This window comes from Schistocerca americana, chromosome 5 (assembly GCF_021461395.2).
Source record: "Schistocerca americana isolate TAMUIC-IGC-003095 chromosome 5, iqSchAmer2.1, whole genome shotgun sequence".
In the NCBI taxonomy this organism is placed as follows: domain Eukaryota; kingdom Metazoa; phylum Arthropoda; class Insecta; order Orthoptera; family Acrididae; genus Schistocerca; species Schistocerca americana.
The window spans coordinates 429,581,500-429,602,806 of NC_060123.1; positions in this window are offsets into that span (position 1 = coordinate 429,581,500).

Sequence of the window (21,307 nt, forward strand, 5' to 3'; positions counted from 1 at the left end):
TAAATGGTGTCCGATGGGTCCGTCGTTCGGTTTCGTCACATATCGGATTTTTACCGAACACTTACGTCTACTTAACTGTCTTTTCCATTTCTGCAAACGCCAGCGACCTAGCAGTTGTAGTGTCAACATTGTGGGCGTGAAGCTAAGCGTTGCAGTTCTTGTTGGTAGCGCCGAGCGCCGATTACGTCAGCATTTCCCCTCACACGTCTCTGCCCATCAATCTTGTCATTTAGATTTTAGTTCACCATTGTTAGCAACTGTTTTTGAAAAATGCCGATGTGAAGAAATACACTCCTGGAAATTGAAATAAGAACACCGTGAATTCATTGTCCCAGGAAGGGGAAACTTTATTGACACATTCCTGGGGTCAGATACACCACATGATCACACTGACAGAACCACAGGCACACAGACACAGGCAACAGAGCATGCACAATGTCGGCACTAGTACAGTGTATATCCACCTTTCGCAGCAATGCAGGCTGCTATTCTCCCATGGAGACGATCGTAGAGATGCTGGATGTAGTCCTGTGGAACGGCTTGCCATGCCATTTCCACCTGGCGCCTCAGTTGGACCAGCGTTCGTGCTGGACGTGCAGACCGCGTGAGACGACGCTTCATCCAGTCCCAAACATGCTCAATGGGGGACAGATCCGGAGATCTTGCTGGCCAGGGTAGTTGACTTACACCTTCTAGAGCACGTTGGGTGGCACGGGATACATGCGGACGTGCATTGTCCTGTTGGAACAGCAAGTTCCCTTGCCGGTCTAGGAATGGTAGAACGATGGGTTGGATGACGGTTTGGATGTACCGTGCACTATTCAGTGTCCCCTCGACGATCACCAGTGGTGTACGGCCAGTGTAGGAGATTGCTCCCCACACCATGATGCCGGGTGTTGGCCCTGTGTGCCTCGGTCGTATGCAGTCCTGATTGTGACGCTCACCTGCACGGCGCCAAACACGCATACGACCATCATTGGCACCAAGGCCGAAGCGACTCTCATCGCTGAAGACGACACGTCTCCATTCGTCCCTCCATTCACGCCTGTCGCGACACCACTGGAGGCGGGCTGCACGATGTTGGGGCGTGAGCGGAAGACGGCCTAACGGTGTGCGGGACCGTAGCCCAGCTTCATGGAGACGGTTGCGAATGGTCCTCGCCGATACCCCAGGAGCAACAGTGTCCCTAATTTGCTGGGAAGTGGCGGTGCGGTCCCCTACGGCACTGCGTAGGATCCTACGGTCTTGGCCGTGCATCCGTGCGTCGCTGCGGTCCGGTCCCAGGTCGACGGGCACGTGCACTTTCCGCCGACCACTGGCGACAACATCGATGTACTGTGGAGACCTCACGCCCCACGTGTTGAGCAATTCGGCGGTACGTCCACCCGGCCTCCCGCATGCCCACTATACGCCCTCGCTCAAAGTCCGTCAGCTGCACATACGGTTCACGTCCACGCTGTCGTGGCATGCTACCAGTGTTAAAGACTGCGATGGAGCTCCGTATGCCACGGCAAACTGGCTGACACTGACGGCGACGCTGCACAAATGCTGCGCAGCTAGCGCCATTCGACGGCCAACACCGAGGCTCCTGGTGTGTCCGCTGTGCCGTGCATGTGATCATTGCTTGTACAGCCCTCTCGCAGTGTCCGGAGCAAGTATGGTGGGTCTGACACACCGGTGTCAATGTGTTCTTTTTTCCATTTCCAGGAGTGTAGCTCACTGGTCGCGTTAAAAGTGTTTTTCACGCAGCTGGTGCGCTGTTTCTTCATGTCGGAAATCTAGTAATTCCATTCCCACCGCCACCCCACAGTGCAATCGGGCTTATCGTTGTGCCAGTTATACTTGCTTCACACAGTCAAAGAGAAAGACTAAACGAGATGAAAGCACAAAAAGTAGTAAGACTTCTTCACCCAGTAAAAGTAAAGCTTCAAACAATTTCGGATATTTACCGAAAACAGCGCAAAAGATAATATGAAATAAAAATATTAGAGCTCTATATTGCCGATCTGATATCGATATATCGGTAAACCAGTTTTCCGGCAGTATACATCGATACATTTATGGGGAAAATATCGATTTATCTATGAATCGATATTTTATCAACTGCCTTAGTACGAAGGACGTTCACAGGTCCAGTGGATGTTTGCTCAAAAAGAAGTAGTCGAGCGATCTATTGTCACAAACACTTAAAAATGAATGGGAATGGCGGACAAGTGGATGAGGAGTTTTAGTACCTAATATGCAGTCGCATAAGCGATGGATACTACAAATTTGCTATGAAACGAGGTTACAATACCGTGTAGAAAGAATTTAAAGATGTAGTTGACAATGAAAGAGCAAACATTTACAACGGTCGACAGACAAGATTCGTTGTTAAGTACGAAGCTTGGAACTTAAATAGTGGCAACTATTTATTCACAACCGATACGAAAGAGTTACATGCTTGCACCTGTCACTGTCCTTCAAAGTAGTCACCAGCGTGGTGTAGAACCCGTTACTAGCTATGTGGATGGCGTAGTATACCGTTAGCAGAGCCTGTTCTGTTGGTGATGCGAATGGAGCGGTCTAAAGTTACGATGATTGTCGTGCACGACTGTGATGGTGTTATCCTAACGCATTACGTTCCTCCACGGCAGACCGTCAATGGACAGTATTACTGTTCGTTTTTGGAGCATCACCTGCGACCAGTTTTGCGAAAGAAAGGGCGACTTTTTCTGCGCAACCCACCCACCATTTTGCACGACAATGCACGGGAGCATACAGCGCAAGCCTTGGCTGCTCTGTTCGGTCGATGGGACTGGGCAGTGCTGTATCATTCACCATACTCCCCGGACTTAATTCCTTGTGACTTTGATTTGATTCCGAACATGAAGGACCCACTTCATGGCATTCACTTCAGAACTGTTCCACAGATTCGACAGGCAGTAGACCGCTCCATTCGCACCATGAACAGAACAGGCTCTGCTAACGGTATACTACGCCTTCCACATCGCTGACAACGGGTTCTACACAACGCTGGTGACTACTTTGAAGGACAGCGACAGTTACAAACATGTAACTCTTTTGTGTCGGTTGTGAATAAATAGTTGAAACTATTTAAGTTCCAACCCTCGTACATCAAGAAGCACTTCGTGCTAAATTTGTATGCATGCAGCACGGGGAGTTTTGGTAGTGTGAATAGTAAAATTGCTGACATCACACGCATTATTCCGCTACCGCTGCAAACAGTTTTCGGCGGAAGTGAACGAAGAGTGTGGAGACTTTATGTATTACTGCAAAGTACCTTAAGTGAAGAGCCTTGGCTGGAACGATCTGCCGATTTAAAACTCGCTATTGTTGAATTTATAAACGATAAATAAGTGCAGGGAGAAAATTAGAACACCGGCAATGGATAACAGACCTCGCATTTTGAGTGGTGTTAACTGCACACTGCCCACAGTAAGCCATTGCAAGTGAGTAATAACTTCTTTCTGATTTAAAAAGAAAATCGTGTTGTAGTACAAACACATTTTCACAAAAAAGTCGAGTTCTCTAAGCTCACTGTCGTTAAAAGAAACGCGAGTTTGAAGAATTTATTGTGGCCTCGAAAAAATCACAGGGACAGTCTCCTAAACGCTTCGAGGACACTGTCAACTTACATGTGTTGTCAAGCTCTTTTTGACACAGTTTCCCGTTTCAGCAGAAAGCGTCCCTGTACATGTACAGAGGGAACTGATTGATCTGCAAGATAATTCCCATTCTAATGACAAAACCTTTTACGTTAAACGTTAAAACTCTCCAGGATGTCTATATTGCTTTCCTCAGGAAGAGTTTCCCTGTCTCCATTATGAGGTTGCGAAAGTGCTGTAATATTTCTATCGACATATTTGTGTGAAGGACCTTTTCTTGATTATGAAAGTAAGTAAGTCACTAGTATGTGGCAACTACAGTGCGAAAATGTGTGAAATTCTCTGCGTCTGTCTGTTGCAGACTGTTTGTACCACATACAAATTAGGCAATGTTATGTAATCAGAGCGCCAGAACTCATTAAATAACAGTGAAAATTTGCTGTCTTATCTATGTTGTTGAGTAACGTGAAACACAAAACCAAAGGCGACTACACTGTCGTGTAAATGCGGCGCGGCGTTCGTGTGGTAGAGAAAATATGCAGCGAGGCTGAGCGCTATGGCCTTCGTGTCAAGGCACGGCCCGCGTGCCGAAAACTTGGTCACTCCTGTAACAAGATCTCTAGATTTCTATACTGTTCGCCAACAGTTGTATATTTCCGATTGTAAAACTAGACTTTTATTGCCTGCCAAGAGGAAGCCCTAATTTTTTGTTGTCGCCAAAGAATAGGAATTTTAGGGCGATAGCACCTGGTTGGAGATAATGTTGGATGTAATGGACACGTACGATGGAAACAATGACATTTTTAGAGAACCATGATTGTAAAAACAAATGAAAATTTTTGACATTTGACAGGTACTTTCTATTATTTTGCGATTTGATTTCCATGTAGTTTCTACGATTTTGCTCCAATAGTTCGTCGATTGTCATCATTTAAAGATTTAGTGTACACCGAAAAACGCCTTTGACTAGACAACATTCCCGAGTTATGATTATTTTAAGATTTTAAAATCGTCATTAACGCCTAAGAATTGTATAGGCTTGGAAACGCATTTGGAAAAGACGAACCCATCTGAAGCAACAGTTTATGATTAATTATTGCTATATAGAATTCAAAAACACATTGTTTTTTCTTTGCGATAATTTTCGTGAAGGATGCCCAAGAACTGCTCGTACTGATGAGAATATTGCCACTGTTCGAAAGATGCTTGAAGAAGATCGACGGACATCTTACGAATTTGTTCGGACTCAGATCCAAAATGTTTTACATCAACGGTTAGACGTGAAAAAACTTTGATGTCGATGGATTCCATCAGCCGGCCGCTGTGGTCCAGCGGTTCTAGGCACTTCAGCCCGGAACCACATGACTGCTACGGCCGCAGGTTCGAATCCTGCCTCGGGCTTGGAAGTGTGTGATATCCTTAGGTTAGTTAGGTTTAAGTAGTTCTAAGTCAAGGGGACTGTTGACCTCAGATATTAAGTCCCATAGTGCTTAGAGCCATTTGAACCATTTGACTCAAAGTGTTGATCAGTATAGAGAAACTCTGGAAAAAAATTCCATGGTGGCACTTCAAATTAACTTTCAAACATCGTTACTGGTGATGAATCTTAGATTCACTGGTATGGCCCTAAAAAGAAAAGTCAGTTGTCTCAATGTGTTTTTTCGAATAGAACCTAATCCTGCAAAAGTCCGACGAATTATATGAACATCTCGTGTTTGTTCTTTCGGACATGTCCGAAAGAAAAGACACTGTGCTGAATCCGCAGCTGTTTAACATATGATTTAATTGGAGGAGGAGGAAGGAGAAAGGAACGGAAAAGAAGGGTACAATGATATCAGCTGCATCAGGAGTTTGTGCGGCGATGAGCGAAAATGTGTACAAGACCGGGATTTGAACCTGGGACCTCCTGCTTACTACGCTGCTGCATCTGAGAGAATGGACACCACGCATTCATATAACTGATTCGCCAGATGGACAATGGATCCACCTTCTCCATTGCGGGTGCACAATTACGTCTGACCTCTTGCAGGAATCTCAAGAATAGTGAGCATGGAGGAAATGGAAAAAGGCTACGAATAGGTGACGCTCGGTGGGAATTTAGGTCGGCCGTGAGGCGGACCGCGATAGTCTGTGCAATTGCGATAACACTGTGTCACCAATGTGCAGTGGTTAATGCACCTGTCTAGTAAGCAGAAGATCCCGGGTTCGAAACCCGGTACGCTGCACTCGTCGTCGCTGACTCCGCGTCATGTCCCGATGCAGCTGACATCAGTAATCCCTTCCCTTTCCTTCACCATGCAGCTCTGAGTTAGCACCTTTTTGCTTTCAAAAATCACAGATAAAATGCGTGGAATAATTTTTTCGTCATCAGATGAACCTGGTTTCATCGTACGCAAAAAATTACTGATGTTAAAGGGAAATATTTTCAAAAACAATAAAGTAATTTAGATTTTTTAAACTAATCAGTCTGATTTACTAACAATTTTCAGCTCGGTCCTCGTAAAGCGATGTGCAGGAATGTTGCAGTGTTTGCTAGGGGCAAACGTTGCATTACAGGTGAGTAAGCGGCGTTTGACGTCAAAGGGAGAGGAGCAATCCGTGCGGGTTGCAGAGCCAGATGCGGACAAATAGCAGGCCTTCGTGAATGTGGCGGGTCACATCACCAAATTGCACACCAAAACTCATTGTGAGTCTAATGTTAACTTTGTGATGCCTGTGTGGTAGACGAGTGGAGAATGATTGTCAGAGTTCTGACAAGTTTGATGCGGTCCGCCACGAATTTCTTTTCTACACCAAATTCTTCGCGTCAGAATAGCTCTTACATTCAAAAACCTCAATTATTCATTGGACTTATTTCTATCTCTGCTCTCTCCTTCAGGTTTTTTCCCTCTATGGGTACTCGCAGTAACATAGTAATTATTCCCATTTGTCTTAACACATGTCTTCTTATCCTGTCCCTTGTCTTTTCCGCATATTCCTTTCTTCGTCGATTCTTTGAATAAACTTTTTAATGCTCAACCCACGAAATTTTCAGTATCCTGCACTAACACCGCATCTCCAACGCTACCCTTCTGTTCTTTACCGGTGCTCGCCACAGTCCATGACTCAATTCCATAGAATGCTGTACTCCAGAATGTACATTCTCAGGAATTTCTTCATCAGATTAAGACTTATGTTTAATACTAGCAGATTTTTTTAGCGAGGAAATCCCTCATTCCCTAAACAGTCTGCTTCTGATATCCTTTATTCGTCTGTCATGCGTTACTTTGCTTCCAAGGGAACAGAACTCCTTCACTTCGTCTACTATCTGAGACCGAATTCTGCTATTCCTCATTGCTTTCTGTTTTATTTCGATTACTCCCAATCCATGTTTTATGCACATTAGACCCATCAGTTCAACAGAACCTGTAATTGTTCCTTTCACTGACAATAACAATATTATCGGCGAATCTCATCAGCTATATCCTTTCACCCTGAAATTGAATTCCAAGACCTGAATCTTCCTTTATTTCCCCCCTCCACAGCTAAATGAATACTATTTATTTTTCTTTCATTTTTTTGTGTGGTAACATTTGCATTTATTATTTTCCACTAACTGCAATCAATTTGAAAGCAACATGGTTTGTAACAATAGGAACATAGTAGGCATCCGCTAGCTTATCATGTGCTCATAGAGTAGCATATGTTGAACCTCACAACTCAGCTCAAAGTTCGTCTGCCGGTATTGTAAATCACGTCACTGGCTGTGCAGCTAATGATGCTGAGACTTTTCCTCTCATGGATTTATCAAGTACTGAAAGGCTTGCTGTCAGGATGGATTAATATTGGGCTTCGCTGGACATGGTAATATAACGACGCAGTTCTTCTATGTTAATAAAGATAGCATGGTATAATAAGTATTGTGTGTGTGTGTGTGTGGTCTTCAGTCCAGAGACTGGTTTGATGCAGCTATCCATGCTACTGAAACTTCTTCATCTCCGAGTTACTACTGTAACCTACATCATTCTGAATCTGCTTAGTGTATTCATCTCTTGGTCTCCCTCTACGATTTTTACCCTCCACGCTGCCCTCCAATACTAAATTTGTGATCCCTTGACGCCTCAGAATATGTCCTAATAACCGATCCCTTCTTCTAGTCAAGTTGTGCCACAAATTTCTCCCCAATTCTATTCAATACCTCCTCATTAGTTATGTGATCTACCCATCTAATCTTCAGCATTCTTCTGTAGCATCACATTTCGAAAGCTTCTATTCTCTTCTTGTCCAAACTATTTATCGTCCATGTTTCACTTCCATACATGGCTACACTTCATACAAATACTTTTAGGAACGACTTCCTGAGACTTAAATCTATACTCGATGTTAACAAATTTCTCTTCTTCAGAAAGCTTTCCTTGCCATTGCCAGTCTACATTTTATATCCTCTCTACTTCGACCATCATCAGTTATTTTGCTCCCCAAACAGCAAAACTCATTTACTACTTTAAGCGTCTCATTTCCTAATCTAATTCTCGCAGCATCACCCGATTTAATTCGACTACAATCCATTATCCTCGTTTTGCTTTTGTTGATGTTCATCTTATATCCTCCTTTCAAGACACTGTCCATTCCGTTCAGCTGCTCTTCCACGTCCTTTGCTGTCTCTGACAGAATTACAAGGTCATCGGCGAACCTCAAAGTTTTTATTTCTTCTCCATGGATTTTAATTCCTACTCCGAATTTTTCTTTTGTTTCCTTTACTGCTTGCACAATATACAGATTGAATAACATTGGGGATAGGCTACAACCCTGTCTCACTCCCTTCCCGACCACTGCTTCCCTTCATTCCCCTCGACTCTTATAACTGCCATCTGGTTTCTGTACAAATTGTAAATAGCCATTCGCTCCTGTATTTTACCCCTGCCACCTTCAGAATTTGAAAGAGAGTATTCCAGTCAATGTTGTCAAAAGCTTTCTTTAGTAGTATAAGACACTAAATAATAAATCGTTAATTATCAGTTATGGCACGTGGGTTATATGTAGATTACTCATCATTCATTTATGATTATTGTGTTGCCATTTCAAGTACAATCCACTACAAACATCGTCTCTGATTGTATGGAAAACCAACCCCTCGGCAAATGTATAATATAACATTGAATGTATCACTTCTTGCAGTAACAGCAGAAACTGCGACTTTATCAAGCGGTTCAAGATGCGAAAGAGCTTTAGTTTCCAAGAAAAATGATAAATAATACCGTGCTAGCAGTAGAGGAAACTTTCCAGTGGAATAAAATAAGAAACGAGTAATGATAAACTAAACATGTGCCGTAAATGACAGAGGAGAGGCGAGGAGCATGTGCGTGTTAACAGATTAGGAATAGGCAGCCTCACTGTGCACAGAATGCCTCCGAACACATGTTGCGACTGTCGTCTGGGTTTGCAAGAAGTCTCTCTTGTAAAGGAAAGAAGACAAACGTTGTGGGAAAGCTTTATGCCCTGAAACGGGCCCTAAAGCTGACGTATGGAGCAGACGGAGATAACGCGACGTGACTCCCACGCGAAACAGGGGGAGGGAGACAGGCGGCACGTGTAAACAATACTTCAGTCGTGGGTCAGGGCCCTCACTGGATGTCTCACGCAGTCTTGCCCAGCAACAGACTGCGGAAACTGGAACAAGTCTTCAGGTAAAATACAGTGCTTTAACATGGTTCCAATTCGTGCGTTTCACCAGATGTGCAGTGTAGGAGCTGGAGAGCATTTATGTAAAGAGAACTGCCAATTGTAATATAACTCATAATTAGGCGACAGCTCAGGACGCCATGTTTTTATCAGTATAAGAGGCGTGTTGCCTTCTTATAGACGCTTTAATCCACTGACTTCCAAACTTTTTTTAAATTTTTCCTTTATTACTATTCATTTGCATCTGAGTAGTAAGAAAAATACCTATTTTTAAGTATTGCAACAACAGTTTTAGCAGTTTCAAATGTCAGTCCGATCCGAAAATGGGATTTTGTGTCCACTGTACCCATGCAAATTACATTGACGTGAAGAAGTACTATTATTGAAAACAGCACCCAACAACATAAAGAAAAAATAACGACGACCTGCGACGTATGGTCTGCTTTCAAAACTCACGCATTTATGATACGAAATGGTGACGGGAGCTGGAAAACGACGAAGTGCGCTTAGCACAAAGTATGTGTGTGTTCACCCTGCGTTCGCTGCTACACACAACATCCTGTGAGAGCAGTAAATATCCTACTTTTCTTTTGGAAACACAAATGGCATCACTAGGCGGGTCGAAGTACGTGATCCCCAAATGAGGACCACGGCAGCTAATCGGTTACTACACTCATTGCCCATTCATTTGGAAGTTACATGTTTATGGTACGTCTCGTCGCACTGCTCACGTCGTTCGTAGCTTCACGTTAAGTAATTTAACGTTGATAACCACTTACGCAGCTAACTCGGGCGTATGCCGATATTTTGCTAATTAGATTTCGACTGGTAAACTGTACCGGTAGGTCATCTGCTGATTGTAACTAGTACGATTTAACGTAATTATGAATGACAATCAACAGTCATGCCACATTCTATCTCAGTTGGCTACAAAAGTAGAATTGAAGAAGTCGTTATGATACTAACGTTTGCCGCAAATAAAGTAGGGAACTGCGAAAATGAAGAAGTGATATAGGCAGATGCAGATTGTAAAGGAGCCTTGTGGTAAGCTTACAAATAAGTCCAATCAGTAAGAACCAAGTTGAAACATGGGTGGTCAGGGGAAGACAGGATTCGGTTACGACTGTGGACGGGACCATAGTCAGTTACTATTGGTTGCCTTCTGTAGTTTTGCACATTTATTTCAAAACAGACTCAACAATAAATAAAAAAACCACACGTTATTAATCAAGGAATGAACAACTGTGTAAAATAATAGCAAACACCATAACATACAGATACAACAGATAATGTTTTAAAAACAAGCCACTTTGATCACGGCTGAAGGCCTTATACGCCAAGAATGGCAATAAATTAAAAATGTTTAAGAACTCGCTGCAATTTACAACTTACAAATATTAAAATATTACTGCTTCTGAGAACAAACACTTTCGTGAGCGATGAGATAGGCAGCCAAGAGTTGCATTCACTTAACGAAATGGTAACAGACTAGTGGCAGTCTAACGAATGACTAATGATAACTTGCTGGAGCTACCTGACGTCCGACAAACCAAATGCAACGATGGAACAATACCCCAAAGCCGGAACCAGCAGTCTGCACTATGTCCCCAGAACACTGTGTTTGGAGTCCCTGGAACGAGAAAGGAATCACTACCACCTGAGAAGGAAAATCACCAACCGGCCTACAATCAAGGAGGCTGTCAAAACTACACGCCCTACTGGACAACAGGGGCAAGGCGAGGAAATGTACACTGCCATTAGCGGCCACCAGGCTGGAAAATTACCGCTGGTTGAACTTACTGTAACAAGTTGAACGCAGTAAATAGTAATAAGAAGTCGAGGAAAGCTACTCCCTGCTCTTCGCCTCGGCGACACTACGAGCAGCAACAAAAACCCAAGTTACTGGAGAATCGTGAGATGTCACAATGGTGGAGGTTTCTCTACTTGGATTGAAGTGCACTCATCTTAAAGCTTGCAGCATCCGGCTTACGACGAGGTCGTGCACCCTCGTGACCACAGCCCTTCGATCCGGCAGTCCATGGGGGCTGCCAGCGGTCCCGGCGTGGTCTCTCCCTTCGCGGACCTGGCTCCTCCTCAGTCCCCATCCGAATTGCCAACTCACCCGACCCGGAAGAACCACGACGTCACCCAAAAGATAGGGCCACAGTTACTACATATTGATAACCGCCGCTGCTGCCACCAGCGGACAGGCAACGCTTGCGAAACGGAGTGCCGACAGTCAACACGAGAAGAAGAGAAACAACCGCAACCATGCCAACTAAACGATACGGTCTGGCCTCCAACAGAGGGCGGAAGCCTACGAAGCACCAACGCGAGCCACAGCACGGTTTACAATACTTCGTCCAGTGATACTGCCACCCAGTATTTCGTAGCATAAACTACCCGATCGAGCCAGGTGCCGCAGTGGTTAGCACACTGGACTCACATCGGAAGGACGAAGGTTTAAACTCGCGTCCGAGCCGGCCGCGGTGGCCGAGCGGTTCTAGGCGCTTCAGTCCGGAATCGCGCGACTGCTACGGTCGCAGGTTCTAATCCTGCCTCGGGCATGGATGTGTGTGATGTCCTTAGGTTAGTTAGGTTTAAGTAGTTCTAAGTTCTAGGGGACTGATGACCTCAGATGTTAAGTCCCATAGTTCTCAGAGCCATTTGAACCCGCGTCCGACCATCCTGATTTAGGTTTTCAGTGATTTCCCAAATCGCTTTGAGCAAATGCCAGGATGGTTCCTTTGAAAGTGCGCAGCCGACTAACCTCACGATCCTTGCCACATCCGGTGGGACCGATCACCTCACTGTTTGGTTCCCTCCCCCAAATCAACTAACCAACCAACTATCAGATCAATATTGTTAGGATACCACTATGTAACGCGGGATTGACAACTAGATGTCACGAGAGGCAGACCTGCGAGTATGAAAGAAAGTGGAGAGTATTTTTTTCAGTAGAGAGGCACAGTCGCTGGATTTCAATTGACTAATAAATTCACCAGGGTGATTTCAGTCCTTCTAAAGTTGACACGTCCACTGGTTGGTGATGAGACTGAGATGGGAAAAAACAAAGGAACCACCACAGGGAAACCTCTAGAAATGATGGACAGGGTCCATCGAGCAATGCGAAGGACGATTGTAAAAAAAAAAAAATCGCACAAAATAAGCGGGTGTAATCATTTGTGAGTTACGAAGTGCTACTTGAACAGTCCAGCTAGCAGAATGGCTCTGCTTAGAGGGTCCAAAATAATGGGATAAAATAGTCGGGCAGCTGCTCTTAAGTTCCCAGCTTCTGTAGTCTGCGCTAAGCGGCACTTGAGCTGGTGTGAAGAGCGACATCACTGAAGAGTGAATGACTGGGAACGAGTGTCGAATCACGCTTTATCCTGCGGCAACCGAAGAATGGCGAAGCTTTGCATAAGTTCGAAATATAGCGCGAGCTTCAATGCGAGATGCTTTTTATAATTTCCACAACGAAACTCTGTCTCGGAATCTGGCAGAAAACCCAAAGAGATTCTGGTCATACATAAAGCACACCAGTGGCAAGACGCAATCAGTACCTTCACTCCGCGATAACAACAGTGAAGTCACAGATGACAGTGCCACTAAAGCAGTATTATTAAACACGGTTTTCCGAATCTCCTTCACCAAATAAGACGAAGTAAATATTGCTGAATTCCAATCAAGAATAACTGCCAAGATGAGAAACATAGAAGTAGATATCTTCGGTGTAGCAAAACAGCTTAAATCACTTAATAAAGCCAAGGCCTCCTGTCCAAATTGTATACCAGTCACGTTCCTTCCAGAGAATGCTGATGAAATAGCTCTATATTTAGCAGTTATATACAACCGCTCGCTCATAGAAAGATCCGTACCTAAAGATTGGAAATTTCCTCAGGTCACACCAATACCCAAAAAGGAATATGGGAGTAATCCCCTGAATTACAGACCCATATCGCTAACGTCGAATGTCAGTAGGATTTTGGAACATATACTGTGTTTGAACATTATGTGACATAGCCAACACGGATTCAGAAAACGTCGTTCTCGTGAAACACAGCTAGCTCTTTATACTCATGATGTAATGAGTACTATCGATAGGGGATGTCAAACTGATCCCATATTTTTAGATTTTCAGAAGGCTTTCGACACCGTTCCGTTCCTCGCAAGCGTCTTCTAAGCTCTTAGAAAGATCTGTATCCAAAGACTGAAACGTTGCAGTAGGATTTTGGAACACATACAGGTACTGTGCTCTAACATTATGAGTCACCTCGAAGAAAGCGATTTATTGACAAATAGCCAAAACGGATTCAGAAAATACCTTTCCTGTCAAACACAACCAGCTCTTTATTCTCAGCAAGTAATGGCAGCAATGTTTCATGGGCGACAGGTTGGCATGAAAGGCTCTTCAAATGGCTCTGAGCACTATGGGACTCAACTTCTGAGGTCATTAGTCCCCTAGAACTTAGAACTAGTTAAACCTAACTAACCTAAGGACATCACAAACATCCATGCCCGAGGCAGGATTCGAACCTGCGACCGTAGCGGTCTTGCGGTTCCAGACTGCAGCGCCTTTAACCGCACGGCCACTTCGGCCGGCTGGCATGGAAGGTTCGGTAGCATGGACTCCCTGTTCATTGAACCAGAGCCCATTGGATTTCTGGCAATGGTTAAATTGATCCATGCATGGTAGACAAAGTGGTAATAGAAATATTGAGACCCACGACAAACATTTTGAAGTTTTGAAGAAAAAAAAAAAAAAAAACGAATAAGCATCAAAAAGAAAATAATTTTATCAATTTTATTTCAGAGTGCGTGAAGCAGTTTGTTTTTCCAGCTGGGATAGGCATCGTTAAAGGCAGCACGATATAGAAATCTTCCCCCGTTTCTGTGCAATGTAATTTTGATGAATGCTTATGTTCCAATAACTTTTATTGTACCTGGGGAAGTAAGAAAATGTTTCCTGTTCTTGTGTTTCTAAGCACAAAAAAGGCTTTATGCATTTCTATATTGTACGGATATATCTTCAAAGCTGACAGAAAGCAACCAGCAAATGTAAGAGTCACAACTTTAACGATTTTGTCATTATGCTCTTGGAAACATCGGTAAAAGTCGTAACGTAGTTTTGTAGGATAGTATTTATCTGTGAACTGCAGTTTATTATGAAGTAATGGAAAAACTACGTTCACAATCTGTGTATTGCTTAGTTTGCAGTGTCACGATTGTTTGGGGCGCCATGTCACGGATTGCGCGGTCCCTCGCGCCCGAGGTTCGAGTCCTCCCTCGGGCATGGGTGTGCGTGTTGTTCTTAGCATAAGTTAGTTTAAGTAGTGTGTAATTCTAGGGACCGATGACCTCAGCAGTTTGGTCCCTTAGGAATTTAAACACATTTGAACATTTCATTGTTTTGCAATAAAAGTATGGAACTTTGGTTCTCCTGTTAGCAATATAAAAGTTACTCGAACAGTCCGCGGGTGTACTGTCGGTCCGTAGTGTCCAACGGGCACAATATTACGGCGATAAGACATGTCGCCATCGTCAGGTGCGCTGACGAACTGAGCTCCTGAGGGCGGGTGGCCGTCTCAAATCCCCTCCCCTCGCGAGGCGTTCTCTCCGCGGTCCGCGCCCGCGCGTCTGCGGTCGGTGAGACGCTGGCGTCAGCGTCTGTGGTGGCGTCGGTGTAACTGCCTCGTCCGCGCTAGTCGCCCGTTCGTTTCCTTTGCTGAGCGTCTTTTTAATTAGACTCAGTGCCGGTTGCCATGCCCCGCTGAGGTTGTCCGAAAATCACGAAATGGACTACCAACATACCAGGGCCTTGGCACAGACATCTAAATGCTGGGACAGCGTCGTTAGAGAGGCTATCGAAATTCGCACCAGAAAAAGACTCAACTGAGATTGCGGCTACAATCTCTCTGAGTTTTCTGCCAAATTTCGAGACAGATTTTCGTTGTGGAAACTATTACAAGTTTCTCATATTGAAGTTCGCACTAAATTTCTAGTTTCTGTAAAACTTCGCCAATCTTGGGGATTTTGCATTCTTTTAAAATTGGCATGCATTTTTCGTTGCTTCTCCGAAAATGTTCTGACCTGTTCTGTGTATCATGGGGGATCTGTACCATCTCTTATTAATTTATTCGATATATATCTCTCATTGGCCATCGATACTATTTCTTTGAATTTAAACCACATCTGGTCTACGCTTACATAGTCGTATTGGAAGGTGTGGGGACTGACTGTCTGGAAGCTATTAAGCGAATTTTTATCTGCCTTTTCAAATAGATGTATTTTGCGTTTGTTACAATAACCACGAAAATCACCCCCTCCCCCATACCATAACACTATCTCCTTTGTAGTTCATAGCTGGCATGATAGCACGTTAAGTTCTCCAGGCATTCTCAAAACTCAAACCCTTCCGTCGGATTCATCTACATCTACGTGATTACTCTGGTATTAACAATAAAGTGCCTGACAGAGGGTTCAATGAACCAGCTTCAAGTTGCCTCTCTACCGTTCCACTCTCGAACGGCGCGCGGAAAGAACGAGCACTTAAAATTTTCTGTGCGTGTCCTGATTTCTCTTATTTTATCGTAATGATCATTTCTCCCTATGTAGACGAGTGCAAACAGAATGTTTTCGCAATCGGAGGAGAAAACTGGTTATTGAAATTTCATGAGAAGATCCCGTCGCAATAAAAACGCCTTTCCTTTAATGAATGCCACTCTCATTCACGTATCATGTCTGTGGCACTATCTCCCCTATTTCGCGATGAGACAAAAGGAGCCGCCCTTCTTTGAACATTTTCGATGTCATCCGTCAGTCCCACCTGATGCGGATCTCACACCGCACAGCAATACTCCAGAATAGGGCGGACAAGCGTGGTGTAAGCAGTCTCTTCAGTAGACCTGTTGCACCTTCTAAGTGTTCTGCCAATGATTCGCAGTCTTTGGTTTGCCCTACTCACGACATTATCTATGTGATCATTCCAATTTAGGTTTCTTGTAATTGTAACCCCTAATTATTTAGTTGAATTTACAGCCTTCAGATTTGTGTGACTTATTGTGTAAACGAAATTTAGCCGATTTCTTTTATTATTCATGTGAATAACTTGACACGCTTGTTTATTCAGGGTCAATTGCTATCATACAGATATCTTATCTAAATCATTCTGCAATTCATTCTAGTCGTCTTATGACTTTACAAGACGGTAAATAAAAGCATCACCTGCAAACAATCGAAGACGGCTACTCACATTCTCTCGTATGTCGTTAATGTAGATCAGGAACAATGGGGGGCCTATAATAACACTTCTTGGAGAACGCCGGATATTACTTCTGTTTTACTCAACGACTTTCCGTCTATTACTACGAACTGTGACCTTTCTGACAGGAAATCACGAATCCAGTCGCACAACTGAGCCGATATTCCAACAGAGCTGGTAATTCATCACGTTCAAATCGGCGGGAGGCAGCACGTGTTAATATGTTTGGTACATCGTCTGGCGCTATGAGCGTGTCAACGACAATACCCCCCCATACATTGTTAATGAACCGATTACGATGCCCCCCTCCCTGATTGCACAGGATTTGCTTCTGTTCACACTTGTGTATTGTGCTACCGTATTATCGTTCCTCTTCACAATCCTGACTGCACCACCGAATATTACAAATTAGTCGTCGTAAGAGAGACGGGCCACACATCAATAGCTGTTGTTTTTCAGACTTAAATGAAAATGATGATATGGGATCATTGGTCAGGCGACTCCGTCTGGGGCTGTCCGACCGCATGATGTAAGTTTTTCTTTTTGACGCAACCCACTCCCTCAGCGAAGAAAACTTCCCACCCGACTGGGAACCGAACCGGGGACCCCGTGATCTAGCGGCCATGACGCTATCGTCTAGAGCACGAGCAAGGAACCCTTCCAGACTCATAATTCTGCCGGCTCTAAAAAGTCGCCACAATTGCGATGTTTTCGAACTCAGGCGCACATCTACCGCGATCGATGTTGTGCGTCACTGTAGAAAATCCTGTAAATCTCTAGATACAGTGTGTATAAGTATAATAAGGAACAAGGTATTACGAGGGGCGTTTGAAAAGTCCGTGCAAAATCGGAGAGATGGCACCACCGGCGCGTATCGGGTTCATGTTTAGTTAGTAGCATCTCTGGAAAGAACGCACACCAAGTTTCAGCCATATTTGTCTATTTCTTTGTGTTTGGCACTCCTGTGAAGTCGAGTGATTGCCAAAAAATGGACGAAAAAGAATTTCGTGTGGTGATTAAACATTACTTTATGAAAGTCAAAACGCCTCAGGAGAATAAAGAGAAGATTGATAAACATTACGCTGACTCTGCACCTTCGATTAGAACAGTTTATAAGTGGTTTCAAAATTTTCGGAGTGGCCAAATGGGCACAAGTGATGCTGAACTTTCTGGCCTCCCTGTGGAGGTTACGACTCTAGAAATCATTGATAAAATCCATGATATGGTGATGGATGACGGAAGAGTTAAGGTGCGTGAGATTGCTAGTGCTGTGGGCATCTCGAATGAACGGGTACATAATATTTTGTATAAACATTTGGACATGAGAAAGCTATCCGCAAGATGGGTCCCGCGATTGCTCACGCTTGACCAAAAACGGAATCGTGTGAATTGTTGCAAGGATGGTTTGCAGCTGTTCAGGAAGAATCCGCAGGACTTCAAGCATCGTTTCGTCACTGTGGATGAAACATGGATACATTACTATACTCCTGAGACCAAAGAATAATGTAAACAATGGGTTACCAAGGGAGAATCTGCACCAAAATAGGCGAAGACCATTCCTTCTGCCGGAAAGGTTATGACGACTGTCTTTGGGATTCGCAAGCGATAATCCTCATCGACTATGTGGAAAAGGGTAAGATTATTACAGGTGCATAGTATTTATTTTTATTGGACCGTTTGAAAACCGAGCTGCAAGAAAAACGCTGGCGATTGGACCTCAGAAAAGTCCTTTTCCATCACGACAATGCACTAGCACAAACTTCAGCGTTGTGGTCGCATTCCAACTCGTTTCACATCCCCCCTATTCTCCAGGCTTGGCTCCGTTGGACTAGTATTTGTTCCCCAATTTGAAGAAGTGGCTGGCAGGACAAAGATTTTATTCAAACGAGGAGGTGAATCAGCTATTTTACAGACTTGGACAATTCCTATTATTCGGAAGGGATGAACAAATTAGAACAGCGTTGTACGAAGTGTATAAGTCTAAAAGGTTTACCCCAAACATGTAAGTAGTTTTTATTTTTGCACGGACTTTTCAAACGCCCCTCGTATTTCTCGTTTTTAATAATATACAATACCTATAATACACTATACAAAATATTCATAGAGTTATATGATCAGAAGATGAAGCATTACTTTTACACCTTTTCGCTGCACTTAGCTTGGCACTATTGGAGGCTGAAACTGAGCAGCTGTTTTCGAGGATTCTCATTTTTGTATGTAGTTACCTGTTTAGGGTTTCATTAAGACTATTTCGTTTCGCTGTTTTTACATTTCTAAGAACACTGAATTCTCTGTCTACCTCAGTATGGAACTACTAGTAATATGAAATCACTACTTCGAGATTTTCGTAAATAAAATTGCAACGGTGATCTTTCAATCTTAGCAGCTTATTCCAATAAATGTCAACTGCCATTGTTTTTTATTTTTAACTCACCTTCAAGCTTAAAATACTTGGCTCTGATTGGAGCTTAATGTCTCCGTTCATCATCTGCTTTTTCTATGATTTTTGTCACCAAACATTGAAATGGCGAAACGCATCTTTGATAACCTGTTTCTCCAGATTTTGTGCAGTTTGTGAGTTACACAGTTTTATAGCCGGTGTAATCTGTCAGCTTTTCATGCGATTACTGTCGGTATAATACGACTAAATTCCGATGTTGTCCTTAACAATGGTATCAGCGTAGTTTACATAGTAAGCTAAAATTAGATGGATTGAATTCAGTAAGGGTTTGGGGGAATCCCGTATAATATATCGGTGTGGCCATACAGTAATACATCTGGTGGTGCATACTGTAAAAAACAGGGTTACCATTTGAAGTTCGATTTTACCTGAAATTTTCTAAATCCCTGTCATAATAGCCCTAAACCACACATAATGTACGACGTTAAAACACTTCTGTGACGCCTTCTAAACGAAGCCGCCCGCCGCCTGCTTCGATGTGATAACAGCAACTCTCTTCCGCCACCGGTTTTGAGCCTGTACCGATCACTGACAGAGACCACGCCGCCCTAGACCTGGTCGGTGGATGTGCTTGTTTTACTGGCTCTGCAGCAGGTACCATCGAGTGATCCAATGTGCGGAAGATCGCCTGTTTGGGATTTCGAACCTTATTGCATGCGCCGAAGTGCTGGGCGGCCTTCACTATTGTCTAGAAAAACTCTGACCATAATTCAGGAAACCACGGGTGTGGTCTAAAAGTTGGCTGTCCTCCCACTCCCTTATTACCTAGCAACAATTATAGGAACTTTAATTCTAGATATGATCAATGCTGCCTCACGTAGCAATATGTGACACGTATTTTTTATACGCCTGGTAGACACAGAACAGATACCCCCTTTTTCCAGTTGAGCTCAAATGATAACCATATGCATTTCCAAGGATGCAGTACATTTGATGCCAATTTTACGCTTGTTTCATATCGCCTCCACAGTGAAGCAATTTAAGGACCCATTAGTGTACTACTAACAATTCTTCGGTATACTGGATATATATGTGCCACCCTCTGGGAAGAAATGTTCTTTTCATGGCAGGAGCCGATAAAAAATTGTTGTCACAGGCTTTTCATTTATTTTATTTATTTGTTTAACACGATCTGATTAGGGCCATCAGGCCTCTTTTACATCGGACCAGGGTTTTACACACAGTTTCTACCACACCAAAGTTACCTGAGAAATGATGACTTTAATATGACGATTAGTATTAAAATGACTGAATGTCTGAAATGGCGATAGGAGTGAATTATGCTGACTGTGAACTGACAAAGTTAACACACCTCCACTTGCACTATGGCAGCTGCTGCCACTAATAGTGATAATAGTAATAATAATAATAACAATAATGGTAGTGGAAGATATAAATAGAATTTATAGGCGTCTAAAAAGGATGTCTTCTGATACAGCGATTTCTGGGAAAAGGAAACTTAAGGAGACTGCATCAGCTAAGAGTACTGGGAAATGACGAAGATCAGGTCGGAAAGAGAGGTGTACAAGGGTAACGAGTGCGTACAGGGACAATGGTATTCCCTACTGTTGCTGTAGTAGATATGTCGTTAATTATCTTCTGAAGCTGGAGACGTTATTTAGATCTTTAAAACAATCCGGGAGGTTGTACCAGAGTCTCGTTCTGCTTTTGAAAAGAACTCTGAGAAGGTGGCTAAATGATGGACTGGGACAGAGAGGATTTTGCTATGATGAGAACGGATGTTACTGTATTGCCGTGTTGTTCAGACAAGAGCGTTAAGACCGAGGAGAGATATGAGGGACAGTGTTCATTGACACAGAAGACAGAGAGAAAGCAAATCTTTGCGCTTATCTGCACGCAGTCAATTACCTCAGAGTACGATGGTGAAATGTGATCAAGGAATCGAACATCACAGGTATAAAAAACACATGTATTCATAACCAGTTCAAGCCGTCGCGAGCTTTCCCGAGAAAGCAAATTTTTTGGAAATTTTTGGTAAGTTCCTATGGGACGAAACTGTTGAGGTTATCGGTCCCTAGGCTAACATACTACTTAATCTACTTTAAACTAACCTACGCTAAGAACAACACACACACTCATGCCCGAGGGAGGGCTCGAACCTAAGGTTTCTAAGATCGCGCGGCTACCCCGTGAGGCTCCTGAGAAAGGCCTTGCAGGATAACATCGCCGTAATCAATAATTGTAACTGTAAGTAGATTAGATTAGATTAATACTTGTTCCATAGATCATGAATACGACACTTCGTAATGATGTGGAACGTGTCAAGTTAATAAAAGGTGTCTAAACAAGATATTA